The following is a 14,743-nucleotide window of genomic DNA, read 5'->3' on the forward strand; positions in this document are numbered from 1 at the left end:
CGGACTCCAGGGGCGATTCTCTCGATTGACTTTAGGAAGGCTTTTGATAGGATTAACCACGATTACCTCTTTGCCTTGTTAGGTCACATCGGCTTTCATATGAACTTTGTCTCCGCTCTTGATAATGTCCTAACGAGAGCGTCTTCTCGCATTCTGATAAATGGCACCCTTTCGGCTCCCTTTAGGATTGCACGGTCTGTGCGGCAAGGATGTCCCCTCTCTATGTCCCTCTTTGTTATCGCTCTTGACCCCCTCCTCCGCCGAATTGGGCGCACTGTCAGTGGGATCGATGTAGAGGGTGTACGGGCGTCGTGCATTGCGTACGCCGACGATGTCGGCGTCTTTATACGACAAGAAAAGGACATCCCTTTAGTTAAACCTGTGTTCAGTCTTTTTGCCCAGGCTACCGGTGCGGAACTGAACCCGCATAAAACAGTGCTACTCCCAATAGGTGCCTGTCGCAACTATGCTGCCGATTCGTGGTACACCATAGCTGCCTCCCACATGTTGCTCGGCATTCAATTCTTTGCTTGCCCCATAAAGATGGCCGCTCATAACTGGCGCCGTATTTCCACAACTGTCAAGGGTCTCATGGTTCGTCACGCCACCCGGAAATTACATCTTCTACAGCGTGTTGAGTTGATCAATGTTCACATTTTGGCTAAAGCGTGGTATGTGGCTCAAGTGCTCAACGTCCCACCTCCGTTGGCACGCACGATCAGCCAAGCTGCACATTGGCTGCTGTGGCGTGGCCATATTTTCAAGGTGAAACTTGCCACATGTACGCAGCCTCCGTCTCGCGGAGGACTAGGTCTCGTAGATGTCAGAAAGAAATGTTCTGCCCTGCTAGTCAACAGAATTGCCACCATTGTCGAGAACAGCCCCCACAGTACGACGGCTGCCCTCTTCCGCGCCCATGAGCCCCTTTCTGACAGTGCACCGATCAATGTCTCGCGGATACCTTACAAGCTTGCTGTATTCAGAGATTTTTTCTTGTCCCGCAGTTATCATGTTTCACTAGCTCGCGACCGCAGGATGCGGTCTGCCACCTCTTTGTATCGTGAGATGATTGGTTTGTCACCACCGAATAACTTAGTCCGTCAATGTCCCCACAACAACTGGGTTCTTGTTTGGCAAAACGTCAGCAACAAGTTGTTACCGGCGGAAGTGCGAAGCACGTGGTATACGGTCATCACTCGCACTGTGACCACCAACGACCGACTGGCGACTATTCACCTAATTCCGTCCTCTAAGTGCGAGTACTGTGACGAAAGGGGTACACTTGAGCATCGGTTTATTTGCAGAACCACACGAGATGTGTGGGCTATTTCCTGCGACATGCTAGCACTCATTAACAGGACTGACAAACGGTCGTTTTCCCCGCTAACGGCTGTCATCCCCGACATTAAACCTTTTCCGCAATCTAAGCGAAATGCTACAGTGTGGATTTTAGGGCATACCACTTACGCTATATTTGCCGAAAATATAACTGATCCAGTCGACTACTTGTTTTATCTATGGGAGCGCCATGAAACGCTCCGGAGGACAGCCTCATATCGGAGGTGTTTTCAGCGCTTTTTGCAAATCCCCATTGACCAGCAATTTCGGAAAGTTTTCAATCTGGCACCGACTGTCCTCCAACCTTAATGACGACGTCGATCATGGTCCTGCAATGTGGACAGATGTAATAGCATGTTGCCGTAACGAAAGAACTCGAAATAAGAAAACTGAAGAAGAAACTAGAGACAATTTGACCTGAAAAATAATGGAATAAGGAATTACTTTTCTTTCGTCCTATTCTTTGATTGTTTTCATAACTTTCCTTTTCCTTTCTTTGAGGTTGGAACGCACTTTCGTTTTATTTCGAGCGTGAATTTTAATCCCTTTCGAGGGCTTAGTCTTTCTTTCTTTCTTTTGGCATTTCGCTTTCATCTTCCTACTGAGATTGCTTGCTTTGAAATTCTATGGTGCCTATTTTGCTCGCACCTTTCCGTGAAGACGGCACATTGAAAATCTTCCGTTCCTTTCACACTCCTTTCCAAGAGAGGTGTTTTGTTTTTCGTTGCCAAATTATGTGCCATTTCGATTTTTTCCCCATTATGGAGAAATAGAATTTGCTCATTTTTTATTTATTTATTTTTTTTTCCTCAGGTTCGTTTCTTAAATTCATGTCCCGGAAGAGTTGAGGGGTTCTAAGTTCTTCGTGTTTTCCTTTCTTCACCCACTGAACTTCTTGTCGTCCTCTTCCAGCAGGAAGCGCTGAATTTCTTTAGTTTTGGGGCGATGTTTTCGTTTCCTTTGTGGCTCCAAATATTTCTTTCCTTTTTTCTCCAGCCAACGGGCTCAAATGTTAAGTTCCACACTATTCATCATACCAGTCGGCAATTAATAAACAACCAAAAAACACTAAAAACAAAACCAAAATTTTAAAACCACAAAAAAAAATTAAAAAAAAAAAATTTTTTTTCAGTAGCCAAAAGAAAATCACAAAAAAAAAACCAGGTACCTACAACTGACTCGGGAGGCGACTTGGTGACAGGCCTGGGGGAGACATTATGGCCAGGCCTCGGGATATTCGACCCCTGCCCTCTTTGCCTCTGCCTGCCTGTTGCTCTGGTTGCATCTGTGTTTATTATATAAACAAAAAAAAAAAAAAAAGTCCTACCGACTGCGTCTCTTTTTTTTTTTTTTTTTTTTTTTGTTTAAGAAGAAGGAGCACAAAACTTCGCAGTTTGCCTGTCGTTATGGTACTTCGCTACACCTCACCTCTCACAGCCGTTCATATCGCCTGTCCTCTTGATAAGGGCGAATTCCAAGCGTCAGCTTTCAATTTTCTCGAAAAAAAGAAATAAAAAAAAATAAAAATAAAAAAAAAAAGTAAAAAAAAAAAAAAAAAGAAACAAAATAAAAAAAAAAAATCCCATCCTCGTCGAAGAATTTTAGCTTAAGCACCCATTTCGGATCACGCCTTGTACATGCGAAACGCCACTCAGTAGTAGCAATGGAACGTGTAGGTGGCAGATAGCATCTGTAAGAAATACGAAACTAAACCGCCTACCAATTGGAAGGACACAACATTCGATAGCGTACGTCTTTCGAATCAAACATCATCTCAAGATCTATAAACGAATCGAAGTTTGGCACCATGGTGGTGTTTGGGAACGGTGCGTTCTCATTCATATTTAAGTGCTTACTTCTTGCAGTCATTTTAACGTATCGAGCCTATAATACCCCCAACTGTCGCCTTTCGACAGTTTGCTTTCCGTCCGGCCGCCATACACGGAAGCGATCTGATAGGGCCTGGCTCCATCGCCAACAGCAGGAGCCTCTGGCCTCACAATTCAGCTACGAAGAACGTGGTTTGCTCTTCGAAAGAAACTTGAAAGCGACATCAGCGATGAGGTCATCGAAGGTGACAAATAAATGTAGCGAATCCTGATAATCGCGTCGTTCCAGTAGTCGTTATACTTAATGCACAGGACATTTCTCATTTGCATTAGACAACGCTACATGACGATTCGGTGCTTATTTCTGCAGTAAGTAAGTGGGCCCATTACTTTCCTCCGATCGGATACCGACGTGGACGGATGCCATCATTAAATGATTCACGAGTGGGAGCTTGGTCAGCTGCACTGCAGCAGGGCGTTACAGCGTGAACACCAGCCACAGTACGATGCGTTTTCGAATCGACAAACGACTTCTTTCCGTAAGGACTAGCGAGGGACGCAGTTTCCGATGCGTCGGACGAGGTGGCCGAGTGGTTAAGGCGTTGGACTGCTAATCCAATGTGCTCTACACGCGTGGGTTCGAATCCCATCCTCGTCGAAGAATTTTACCTTAAGCACCCATTTCGGATCACGCCTTGTACATGCGAAACGCCACTCAGTAGTAGCAATGGAACGTGTAGGTGGCAGATAGCATCTGTAAGAAATACGAAACTAAACCGCCTACCAATTAGAAGGACACAACATTCGATACCGTACGTCTTTCGAATCAAACATCATCTCAAGATCTATAAACGAATCGAAGTTTGGCGCCATGGTGGTGTTTGGGAACGGTGCGTTCTCATTCATATTTAAGTGCTTACTTCTTGCAGTCATTTTAACGTATCGAGCCTAAAATCCCCCCAACTGTAGCACAACTGTCGCCTTTCGACAGTTTGCTTTCCGTCCGGCCGCCATACACGGAAGCGATCTGATAGGGCCTGGCTCCATCGCCAACAGCAGGAGCCTCTGGCCTCACAATTCAGCTACGAAGAACGTGGTTTGCTCTTCGAAAGAAACTTGAAAGCGACATCAGCGATGAGGTCATCGAAGGTGACAAATAAATGTAGCGAATCCTGATAATCGCGTCGTTCCAGTAGTCGTTATACTTGATGCACAGGACATTTCTCATTTGCATTAGACAACGCTACATGACGATTCGGTGCTTATTTCTGCAGTAAGTAAGTGGGCCCATTACTTTCCTCCGATCGGATACCGACGTGGACGGATGCCATCATTAAATGATTCACGAGTGGGAGCTTGGTCAGCTGCACTGCAGCAGGGCGTTACAGCGTGAACACCAGCCACAGTACGATGCGTTTTCGAATCGACAAACGACTTCTTTCCGTAAGGACTAGCGAGGGACGCAGTTTCCGATGCGTCGGACGAGGTGGCCGAGTGGTTAGTTCCGCTTTAGACGCCGTGCAGTGTGGACGTGCCTAGTCTTCCGCTCCGCCGTAGCGTTACGTATAGTGGACTATCGTTTTTGTTTACGTGTTGTGTTGCAACTTCTGTGAGTGTTTCTCCGTCGTTGTTTCGTACCTTGTGTTACTTTCTGTCCTTATTTCAGTGTTTTTTGTTTAGCGGTTTCGACCGCATATTTTGAAAATGTCGTCCCAGGTTATTCCTCGTCAGGCTACAGTTAGTTTTGCTTTTGACAAGTCAACCCGCCATGTGCAACCTAGTTCTCTTGAGATTCATGATTGGTTGGTAGATACCTTTGGTGTTCATTCGGATCAGGTGCACACTGCTTATTTTGATACCGAACTGTATGTTTTCTTTGTTAAGTTTATGGACCCACTTCAGGTTGATAAAATTCTTTCTAAATACGGTCATCAAGTTCTCTTCCGGCATCGGGATGATTCTGTAAGTACCGTGCTGCTTTCCAATGCTTCCATTACGTACACCAGTGTTCGTGTTTACAACCTTCCACCGGAGGTGGATAATGTCTATCTTAAGGAGGGTCTACAGAAGTATGGTGATGTAAAGAGCATTCGCCTTGAACGCTGGTCAAGCCAACATCGCCTGCAATGTTACAGTGGTATTCGTTCAGTCGAAATGCACGTTAAGCAGAATATTCCATCTCACCTGCAGATCGGTGGATATCGTGTCCATGTAACATATAGTGGTCAGGTTGGCACCTGTTTTTTGTGCAATGAAAGTGGTCACGTGCGTACCGACTGTCCGCGGAGAGTTTTTGTTTTAAAAAATTCTCTCGAACAGCGTCGCAAGTTAACGGTCTCTGACCTCGTTGCAGGTGGTTCTGCTCTTGGTGTAGCACAGTCCAGTGGTAGTAGCGCCCCGCCACAGGTTTTGCGCATCCCTGACACAGAATTTCCTCCTTTGCGTGCTAAATCTGATGTTGTTCCGTCTGTCCCTCAGGTGGGTGTGCCACTTTTGAATAATAAGAGGCGTCGCCCACACGATGGAAATAGTACGGATGAGGATCTCCCTGAGATGCCCCAGTCCGAGCGACCGGCATCCTCCGAGCCACTGTGTACTGTAGCTGCTCCCTGCCCTCCTGAGGTAGCGGTTCCGGTGGCGGCTGCTGGCGCCCCTCCGGCCTCCGACGCAGCTTCTCTCGAGTCGGGTCGTCGGTCGGGCCTGTTGGCGCCGTCTTCCGAACCGACTTCGATGTCACAACAAGTGGAGCCGCGACAACTTCCTGCTTCGCTGCCCCATACCTCTGCCAGCGGAGCTGCTCCGCTTCCTTCCAACTCTGCGGCCTCGGACCTTCCTGCTCACGTTTCGCCTCCGTGCAGTCCATGTTTGCCGGAAGCTAGTGCAGGTGTTGACCATTCCGTTTTGTCGGATGTTTCCCCCGCGACCCCGGATCCCGCATGTGGACCGGCGCGGGTGGTGTCGGATACAGAACTTGACCCTCCTACGTCACCGGCGGCTGAAGCTTCCTTGCCCGTCAGCCGACGCAAGTTACGCGTTCAGCCGAACGTTAATGCTGTTCGTAAAAAACCGAAACGTAAGGGATCCGCGGAACGGGGTAGCAGTCCCCCTCCCTCGGAAGCCTCCGTCACCCCTGCTATGGACTGTGACGCTGGTGCGTCGGTGTAGGTGATTTGTTTTCTCGCTTTCTCTCTATGGTTCAAGCATACACCTTTCTTACCTTAAATGTTAACCGTATTGAGTCCGACGTTCGCATTGCCTCTTTGCGGCAGTTTATTTACGACGCCTGTGCGGACGTAGTGTTTTTGCAGGAAGTGTTGTTTTCTGATCTCTCTCTACCTGGATTTCAAACTGTTTTTAATGTCGCGCCGGAATATTCAACAGGAACTGCTCTTTTCTTTCGAGAGGGCATTCCTATTACTGACATTGAATTCCTTGACTCTGGCCGTGGGATTGGTTGTCGTCTTTTTGATCTCCGCCTCGTTGTTTTGTATGCCCCCTCTGGTTCGGGTCACACTGTGGCTCGATCGCGCTTTTATAAAGAAGAGCTTATTTATCTTTTGCGCCAGAGTCCTCGGAGTCTCCTGCTCGGAGGCGATTTTAATTGTGTTTTACGCCCTGAAGACCAGTCCCCCAATTTTAATTATTGCCGTGATTTACATGACTTAGTTCGTACGATGCATCTGCGTGATGTTTGGGAACACAAATATCCAACCCTGGTGAAATAAACGTTTTTTACCGCGTCCTCATGCAGTAGACTCGACAGATTCTATTTATCTGATTTTTTATGTGATAAAATTCTTTCTGTCGATGTTATTCCTACTAGTTTTTCTGACCATTGTGCTTTTACTGCAACTGTAAATCTTAGTCACCAACCTGCAAAACTTTATCGCTCCCAGTGGATGTTAAATGTTTCCCACCTTGCCGACAGTGCTATGGATGATGTTATAAGTGGCGTGTGGGAGCGATGTCTTCGCTCTGTCCCGCGATACCCCTCCTTGCTGGTTTGGTGGACTGCGTTTGCCAAGCCCAAGATTCGTCAGACTTTGATTTTTTACTGTGCTGCAAGGGCGCGTGATTTTAAGAACACGTATGAATTTTACTACTCTGTCCTGCGTGAACTATATGACGCGGGGGGTACCTCTCCTCTGCGGATCCATGATGTTCGTCGTATTAAGGCCAAGCTCTTGAGCCTTAAACGACGACAGATGGATGGTCTGCGAGTTAAGTCGAAACCTCACTCTCTTGTTGAAGGTGAACTGACATCCTTGTACCACCTGCTACGGCATCAGACTCGTCGTCGTCGCTCCTTCATCTCTTCTCTTACGGTGGATGATGGACGGCAGCTTATTGCACAAGAAGAAATGGTTCGTGCTCTCCATCAGTATTACGCTAGTCTCTATTCTGCCGATGATTCTGGTGAGTCTCTTTCGGATGATGTCCTTGGGGATCTAACTGCGACGATCGCGCCTGACGCGAACGGCGAATTTCTCCGGGAGTTCCAGGTAGATGAGGTTTTCGATTTTATTGCTCGCTCTCCGTCCAGTAAATCGCCGGGTCCAGACGGCCTGCCTAAAGAATTTTATCTCCGTTTTTGGCCTCTTTTGGGTGGCATTTTTACGCAGATTTTAAATGAGATTGTCAGGGGGATGGATGTGCCTGCCGATTTTAAAGTAGGGAAAATTGTTTTAATTCCAAAGTCCTCTGGTCGTTTATCTGCTGCCAATCTTCGTCCGCTCACATTGCTGAATTTTGACTATAAGACAGCTGCTAGAGCGCTCAATAGCCGGTTGTCTTCTCTGCTTCGGGGTGTGATTGGTGCACATCAATGTTGTTTTCATGATAGATCTATTCTGACACCAGTAGCCGAATATCGGGATGTTGTCTCGGTTGCGGCGGTTACAAACGTACATTGTGCCTTTGCCTTCCTTGATTTTTATAAGGCTTTTGATCACGTCAGTCATGTGTTTTTAGATCGTGTTTTAGGTACAATAGGTTTTAACGCTTCATCACGTGGTGTTCTTGGCAATTTGTATAGGGGAATAACAGCTCGGGTGTCAGTCAATGGGCAGCTGACGCCGCCCATTGCTATCCGCCGCGGAGTGCCTCAGGGTAGTCCGCTCTCTATGTCTTTATTCGTATTGTCCCTGGAACCGCTGCTTCGGACTATTGCTCTCAAGCTTCAGGGTATGTCCCTCTCTGGTGGGAAGCTCTCTGTTAAGGCATATGCGGATGATGTCGTTGTTCTCCTCCGTCAACGTGATGATATCCCGTTGTTAAAAGGGGCAGTTGATGCATACTGTCGTGTCTCTGGAGCGCGTCTCAATCAGGGTAAATGTAAGTTCCTTGATATTCGAGGATTTCGCGATGCTGACGTCCCTTGGGCCACTTTTGTCGATCGCCATACGTCCTTGGGGATTATCATTGATCGGTGTCCTCTAAAAATGGCGGCTCTCAATTGGAAATCTGTCACCGAGAAGATACAGGGGGCTCTGATGGTCCATGAGCAGCGCTCTGCTACCATTTTGCACAAAGTCAGAATTTTAGACACCTACGTTTTATGTAAAGCTTATTATGTTGCTCAGCTGTTCCCACTTCCCATGATGGTGGCGAAAAGGTTGCGCCAATTGTCTAGCAGGTTTATATGGAAGGGCCATCTATTTAAGTTACGTTACGAGGTAATGACGAAACCGCGTATCTCAGGAGGCTTGGGCCTCTCTGACATTACTCGCAAGGCGTCTGCTTTGTACGTCCGCCGAACGACTCTAATTGTTACGCAAGAAGTGACTTCAATTACATCCAGGCTTTTTACTGTTGTGCGTCCGGCGAGCCTTGCTCCACCTGTCGATGTCGGACGCCTAAATTTTAAGTTGAAACACATTCGGGAATTTTACATTGCGGTGAGTTACCTCGGTGACGTTTTCTTGCGGCGACCGGTGCCAACGACCAAGGGCTTGATTGCCCGCTGGGAGGGGCTGGCCGGTCCCAATCCAATAGAACTGGCGTCTCCACCTGTGTCCTGGAGGAACGTCTGGAAGAATGTTAGTCTGCCGATCCACTCTATGGCCGTGGCGTCCACGTGGTATAGGGTAATAAATAATTTGGTTCCCACCAATGTACGACTGCACCGTATTGGTCTTTCTGACACGGACACCTGTACTCGGTGCGGTCTCGTGGATACCCTTGAACATCGATTCACCTGCTGTGGGCACCTTGCTAATTGGCGTTGGCTCAGGAAACAACTTGCTTTTGTCACTAGGTCTGCTGAAGCCGCTTATACTATTGACATCATCGTCCGGCCCGATTCTTCCTTTTTTCCGCGAACGAAGCTCCATACCGTCATGTGGTTGATTGGCCATTTCGTACATTTTGTCAACAGTTGTCATGAAGAGGATGGACACCTAGCGTTTCGGCAGTACATGCTTACTGCTTACTGGCAGCGCTTGCGATTGCCAGGCCTCCAAGACGATTTTGCCAATATGCTTAGCCTGACATTTGAAAGAGAGGGTGTTGGCTAAGGTCACCTGTGTGAGCCATTTTCTTTTATACTGTTTCTGGATTTGCCGCCTTTATGTATGTTTCTTCTCTACGCCAGGACTGAAGTTTTTCGTGTTTTAATCTTTATTTCAGTAAGCAGTCTACATTATATAGTCATGTTTTAGGCTTTTAATTTCAGTAGTGTACTTCTTTTGAAGTGGCTGTGTTGTGGATGTTCCTTAATATTTTTTTCAATAGATATATTTGTTAGAGGAATAATAATTACGCATTCATTTTCTCATAATGTGCTGAGACTGAATTGCAGGCAATTAAAAAAAAAAAAAAAAAAAAAAAGTTGGGAGAGCGTTAGACTGAAGATCTAAAGGTCCCTGGTTCGATCCCGGGCTTCGGCAGGTATTAGTTTTGATGCGACGCCAATGGAATTGCTCTTATTAAAAAAAAAAAAAAAAAAAAAAGTGGTTAAGGCGTTGGACTGCTAATCCAATGTGCTCTGCACGCGTGGGTTCGAATCCCATCCTCGTCGAAGAATTTTACCTTAAGCACCCATTTCGGATCACGCCTTGTACATGCGAAACGCCACTCAGTAGTAGCAATGGAACGTGTAGGTGGCAGATAGCATCTGTAAGAAATACGAAACTAAACCGCCTACCAATTGGAAGGACACAACATTCGATAGCGTACGTCTTTCGAATCAAACATCATCTCAAGATCTATAAACGAATCGAAGTTTGGCACCATGGTGGTGTTTGGGAACGGTGCGTTCTCATTCATATTTAAGTGCTTACTTCTTGCAGTCATTTTAACGTATCGAGCCTATAATACCCCCAACTGTAGCACAACTGTCGCCTTTCGAAAGTTTGCTTTCCGTCCGGCCGCCATACACGGAAGCGATCTGATAGGGCCTGGCTCCATCGCCAACAGTAGGAGCCTCTGGCCTCACAATTCAGCTACGAAGAACGTGATTTGCTCTTCGAAAGAAACTTGAAAGCGACATCAGCGATGAGGTCATCGAAGGTGACAAATAAATGTAGCGAATCCTGATAATCGCGTCGTTCCAGTAGTCGTTATACTTAATGCACAGGACATTTCTCATTTGCATTAGACAACGCTACATGACGATTCGGTGCTTATTTCTGCAGTAAGTAAGTGGGCCCATTACTTTCCTCCGATCGGATACCGACGTGGACGGATGCCATCATTAAATGATTCACGAGTGGGAGCTTGGTCAGCTGCACTGCAGCAGGGCGTTACAGCGTGAACACCAGCCACAGTACGATGCGTTTTCGAATCGACAAACGACTTCTTTCCCTAAGGACTAGCGAGGGACGCAGTTTCCGATGCGTCGGACGAGGTGGCCGAGTGGTTAAGGCGTTGGACTGCTAATCCAATGTGCTCTGCACGCGTGGGTTCGAATCCCATCCTCGTCGAAGAATTTTACCTTAAGCACCCATTTCGGATCACGCCTTGTACATGCGAAACGCCACTCAGTAGTAGCAATGGAACGTGTAGGTGGCAGATAGCATCTGTAATAAATACGAAACTAAACCGCCTACCAATTGGAAGGACACAACATTCGATAGCGTACGTCTTTCGAATCAAACATCATCTCAAGATCTATAAACGAATCGAAGTTTGGCACCATGGTGGTGTTTGGGAACGGTGCGTTCTCGTTCATATTTAAGTGCTTACTTCTTGCAGTCATTTTAACGTATCGAGCCTATAATACCCCCAACCCGTCCGGCCGCCATACACGGAAGCGATCTGATAGGGCCTGGCTCCATCGCCAACAGCAGGAGCCTCTGGCCTCACAATTCAGCTACGAAGAACGTGGTTTGCTCTTCGAAAGAAACTTGAAAGCGACATCAGCGATGAGGTCATCGAAGGTGACAAATAAATGTAGCGAATCCTGATAATCGCGTCGTTCCAGTAGTCGTTATACTTAATGCACAGGACATTTCTCATTTGCATTAGACAACGCTACATGACGATTCGGTGCTTATTTCTGCAGTAAGTAAGTGGGCCCATTACTTTCCTCCGATCGGATACCGACGTGGACGGATGCCATCATTAAATGATTCACGAGTGGGAGCTTGGTCAGCTGCACTGCAGCAGGGCGTTACAGCGTGAACACCAGCCACAGTACGATGCGTTTTCGAATCGACAAACGACTTCTTTCCGTAAGGACTAGCGAGGGACGCAGTTTCCGATGCGTCGGACGAGGTGGCCGAGTGGTTAAGGCGTTGGACTGCTAATCCAATGTGCTCTGCACGCGTGGGTTCGAATCCCATCCTCGTCGAAGAATTTTACCTTAAGCACCCATTTCGGATCACGCCTTGTACATGCGAAACGCCACTCAGTAGTAGCAATGGAACGTGTAGGTGGCAGATAGCATCTGTAAGAAATACGAAACTAAACCGCCTACCAATTAGAAGGACACAACATTCGATACCGTACGTCTTTCGAATCAAACATCATCTCAAGATCTATAAACGAATCGAAGTTTGGCGCCATGGTGGTGTTTGGGAACGGTGCGTTCTCATTCATATTTAAGTGCTTACTTCTTGCAGTCATTTTAACGTATCGAGCCTAAAATCCCCCCAACTGTAGCACAACTGTCGCCTTTCGACAGTTTGCTTTCCGTCCGGCCGCCATACACGGAAGCGATCTGATAGGGCCTGGCTCCATCGCCAACAGCAGGAGCCTCTGGCCTCACAATTCAGCTACGAAGAACGTGGTTTGCTCTTCGAAAGAAACTTGAAAGCGACATCAGCGATGAGGTCATCGAAGGTGACAAATAAATGTAGCGAATCCTGATAATCGCGTCGTTCCAGTAGTCGTTATACTTAATGCACAGGACATTTCTCATTTGCATTAGACAACGCTACATGACGATTCGGTGCTTATTTCTGCAGTAAGTAAGTGGGCCCATTACTTTCCTCCGATCGGATACCGACGTGGACGGATGCCATCATTAAATGATTCACGAGTGGGAGCTTGGTCAGCTGCACTGCAGCAGGGCGTTACAGCGTGAACACCAGCCACAGTACGATGCGTTTTCGAATCGACAAACGACTTCTTTCCGTAAGGACTAGCGAGGGACGCAGTTTCCGATGCGTCGGACGAGGTGGCCGAGTGGTTAAGGCGTTGGACTGCTAATCCAATGTGCTCTGCACGCGTGGGTTCGAATCCCATCCTCGTCGAAGAATTTTACCTTAAGCACCCATTTCGGATCACGCCTTGTACATGCGAAACGCCACTCAGTAGTAGCAATGGAACGTGTAGGTGGCAGATAGCATCTGTAAGAAATACGAAACTAAACCGCCTACCAATTAGAAGGACACAACATTCGATACCGTACGTCTTTCGAATCAAACATCATCTCAAGATCTATAAACGAATCGAAGTTTGGCGCCATGGTGGTGTTTGGGAACGGTGCGTTCTCATTCATATTTAAGTGCTTACTTCTTGCAGTCATTTTAACGTATCGAGCCTAAAATCCCCCCAACTGTAGCACAACTGTCGCCTTTCGACAGTTTGCTTTCCGTCCGGCCGCCATACACGGAAGCGATCTGATAGGGCCTGGCTCCATCGCCAACAGCAGGAGCCTCTGGCCTCACAATTCAGCTACGAAGAACGTGGTTTGCTCTTCGAAAGAAACTTGAAAGCGACATCAGCGATGAGGTCATCGAAGGTGACAAATAAATGTAGCGAATCCTGATAATCGCGTCGTTCCAGTAGTCGTTATACTTAATGCACAGGACATTTCTCATTTGCATTAGACAACGCTACATGACGATTCGGTGCTTATTTCTGCAGTAAGTAAGTGGGCCCATTACTTTCCTCCGATCGGATACCGACGTGGACGGATGCCATCATTAAATGATTCACGAGTGGGAGCTTGGTCAGCTGCACTGCAGCAGGGCGTTACAGCGTGAACACCAGCCACAGTACGATGCGTTTTCGAATCGACAAACGACTTCTTTCCGTAAGGACTAGCGAGGGACGCAGTTTCCGATGCGTCGGACGAGGTGGCCGAGTGGTTAAGGCTTTGGACTGCTAATCCAATGTGCTCTGCACGCGTGGGTTCGAATCCCATCCTCGTCGAAGAATTTTACCTTAAGCACCCATTTCGGATCACGCCTTGTACATGCGAAACGCCACTCAGTAGTAGCAATGGAACGTGTAGGTGGCAGATAGCATCTGTAAGAAATACGAAACTAAACCGCCTACCAATTAGAAGGACACAACATTCGATACCGTACGTCTTTCGAATCAAACATCATCTCAAGATCTATAAACGAATCGAAGTTTGGCGCCATGGTGGTGTTTGGGAACGGTGCGTTCTCATTCATATTTAAGTGCTTACTTCTTGCAGTCATTTTAACGTATCGAGCCTAAAATCCCCCCAACTGTAGCACAACTGTCGCCTTTCGACAGTTTGCTTTCCGTCCGGCCGCCATACACGGAAGCGATCTGATAGGGCCTGGCTCCATCGCCAACAGCAGGAGCCTCTGGCCTCACAATTCAGCTACGAAGAACGTGGTTTGCTCTTCGAAAGAAACTTGAAAGCGACATCAGCGATGAGGTCATCGAAGGTGACAAATAAATGTAGCGAATCCTGATAATCGCGTCGTTCCAGTAGTCGTTATACTTAATGCACAGGACATTTCTCATTTGCATTAGACAACGCTACATGACGATTCGGTGCTTATTTCTGCAGTAAGTAAGTGGGCCCATTACTTTCCTCCGATCGGATACCGACGTGGACGGATGCCATCATTAAATGATTCACGAGTGGGAGCTTGGTCAGCTGCACTGCAGCAGGGCGTTACAGCGTGAACACCAGCCACAGTACGATGCGTTTTCGAATCGACAAACGACTTCTTTCCGTAAGGACTAGCGAGGGACGCAGTTTCCGATGCGTCGGACGAGGTGGCCGAGTGGTTAAGGCGTTGGACTGCTAATCCAATGTGCTCTGCACGCGTGGGTTCGAATCCCATCCTCGTCGAAGAATTTTACCTTAAGCACCCATTTCGGATCACGCCTTGTACATGCGAAACGCCACTCAGTAGTAGCAATGG

General features: G+C 47.4%; 6 non-coding genes across 6 annotated transcripts; all 6 read left to right on the forward strand.

The window, feature by feature from the left end:
- The first annotated feature begins 3,743 nt into the window (after positions 1 to 3,743).
- Positions 3,744 to 3,825, forward strand: Trnas-gcu (transfer RNA serine (anticodon GCU)). The gene has a single exon. It is a non-coding gene; the product is annotated as a tRNA-Ser (tRNA).
- Positions 3,826 to 11,007: 7,182 nt separating this feature from the next.
- On the forward strand, positions 11,008 to 11,089 carry Trnas-gcu (transfer RNA serine (anticodon GCU)). The gene has a single exon. It is a non-coding gene; the product is annotated as a tRNA-Ser (tRNA).
- Positions 11,090 to 11,876: 787 nt separating this feature from the next.
- On the forward strand, positions 11,877 to 11,958 carry Trnas-gcu (transfer RNA serine (anticodon GCU)). Its single transcript has one exon. It is a non-coding gene; the product is annotated as a tRNA-Ser (tRNA).
- An 822-nt stretch (positions 11,959 to 12,780) lies between these two features.
- On the forward strand, positions 12,781 to 12,862 carry Trnas-gcu (transfer RNA serine (anticodon GCU)). The gene has a single exon. It is a non-coding gene; the product is annotated as a tRNA-Ser (tRNA).
- Positions 12,863 to 13,684: 822 nt separating this feature from the next.
- On the forward strand, positions 13,685 to 13,766 carry Trnas-gcu (transfer RNA serine (anticodon GCU)). The gene has a single exon. It is a non-coding gene; the product is annotated as a tRNA-Ser (tRNA).
- Positions 13,767 to 14,588: 822 nt separating this feature from the next.
- Positions 14,589 to 14,670, forward strand: Trnas-gcu (transfer RNA serine (anticodon GCU)). Its single transcript has one exon. It is a non-coding gene; the product is annotated as a tRNA-Ser (tRNA).
- The last annotated feature ends 73 nt before the right edge of the window (positions 14,671 to 14,743 follow it).

This window comes from Schistocerca serialis, chromosome 2, assembly GCF_023864345.2.
Source record: "Schistocerca serialis cubense isolate TAMUIC-IGC-003099 chromosome 2, iqSchSeri2.2, whole genome shotgun sequence".
Taxonomy (NCBI): domain Eukaryota; kingdom Metazoa; phylum Arthropoda; class Insecta; order Orthoptera; family Acrididae; genus Schistocerca; species Schistocerca serialis.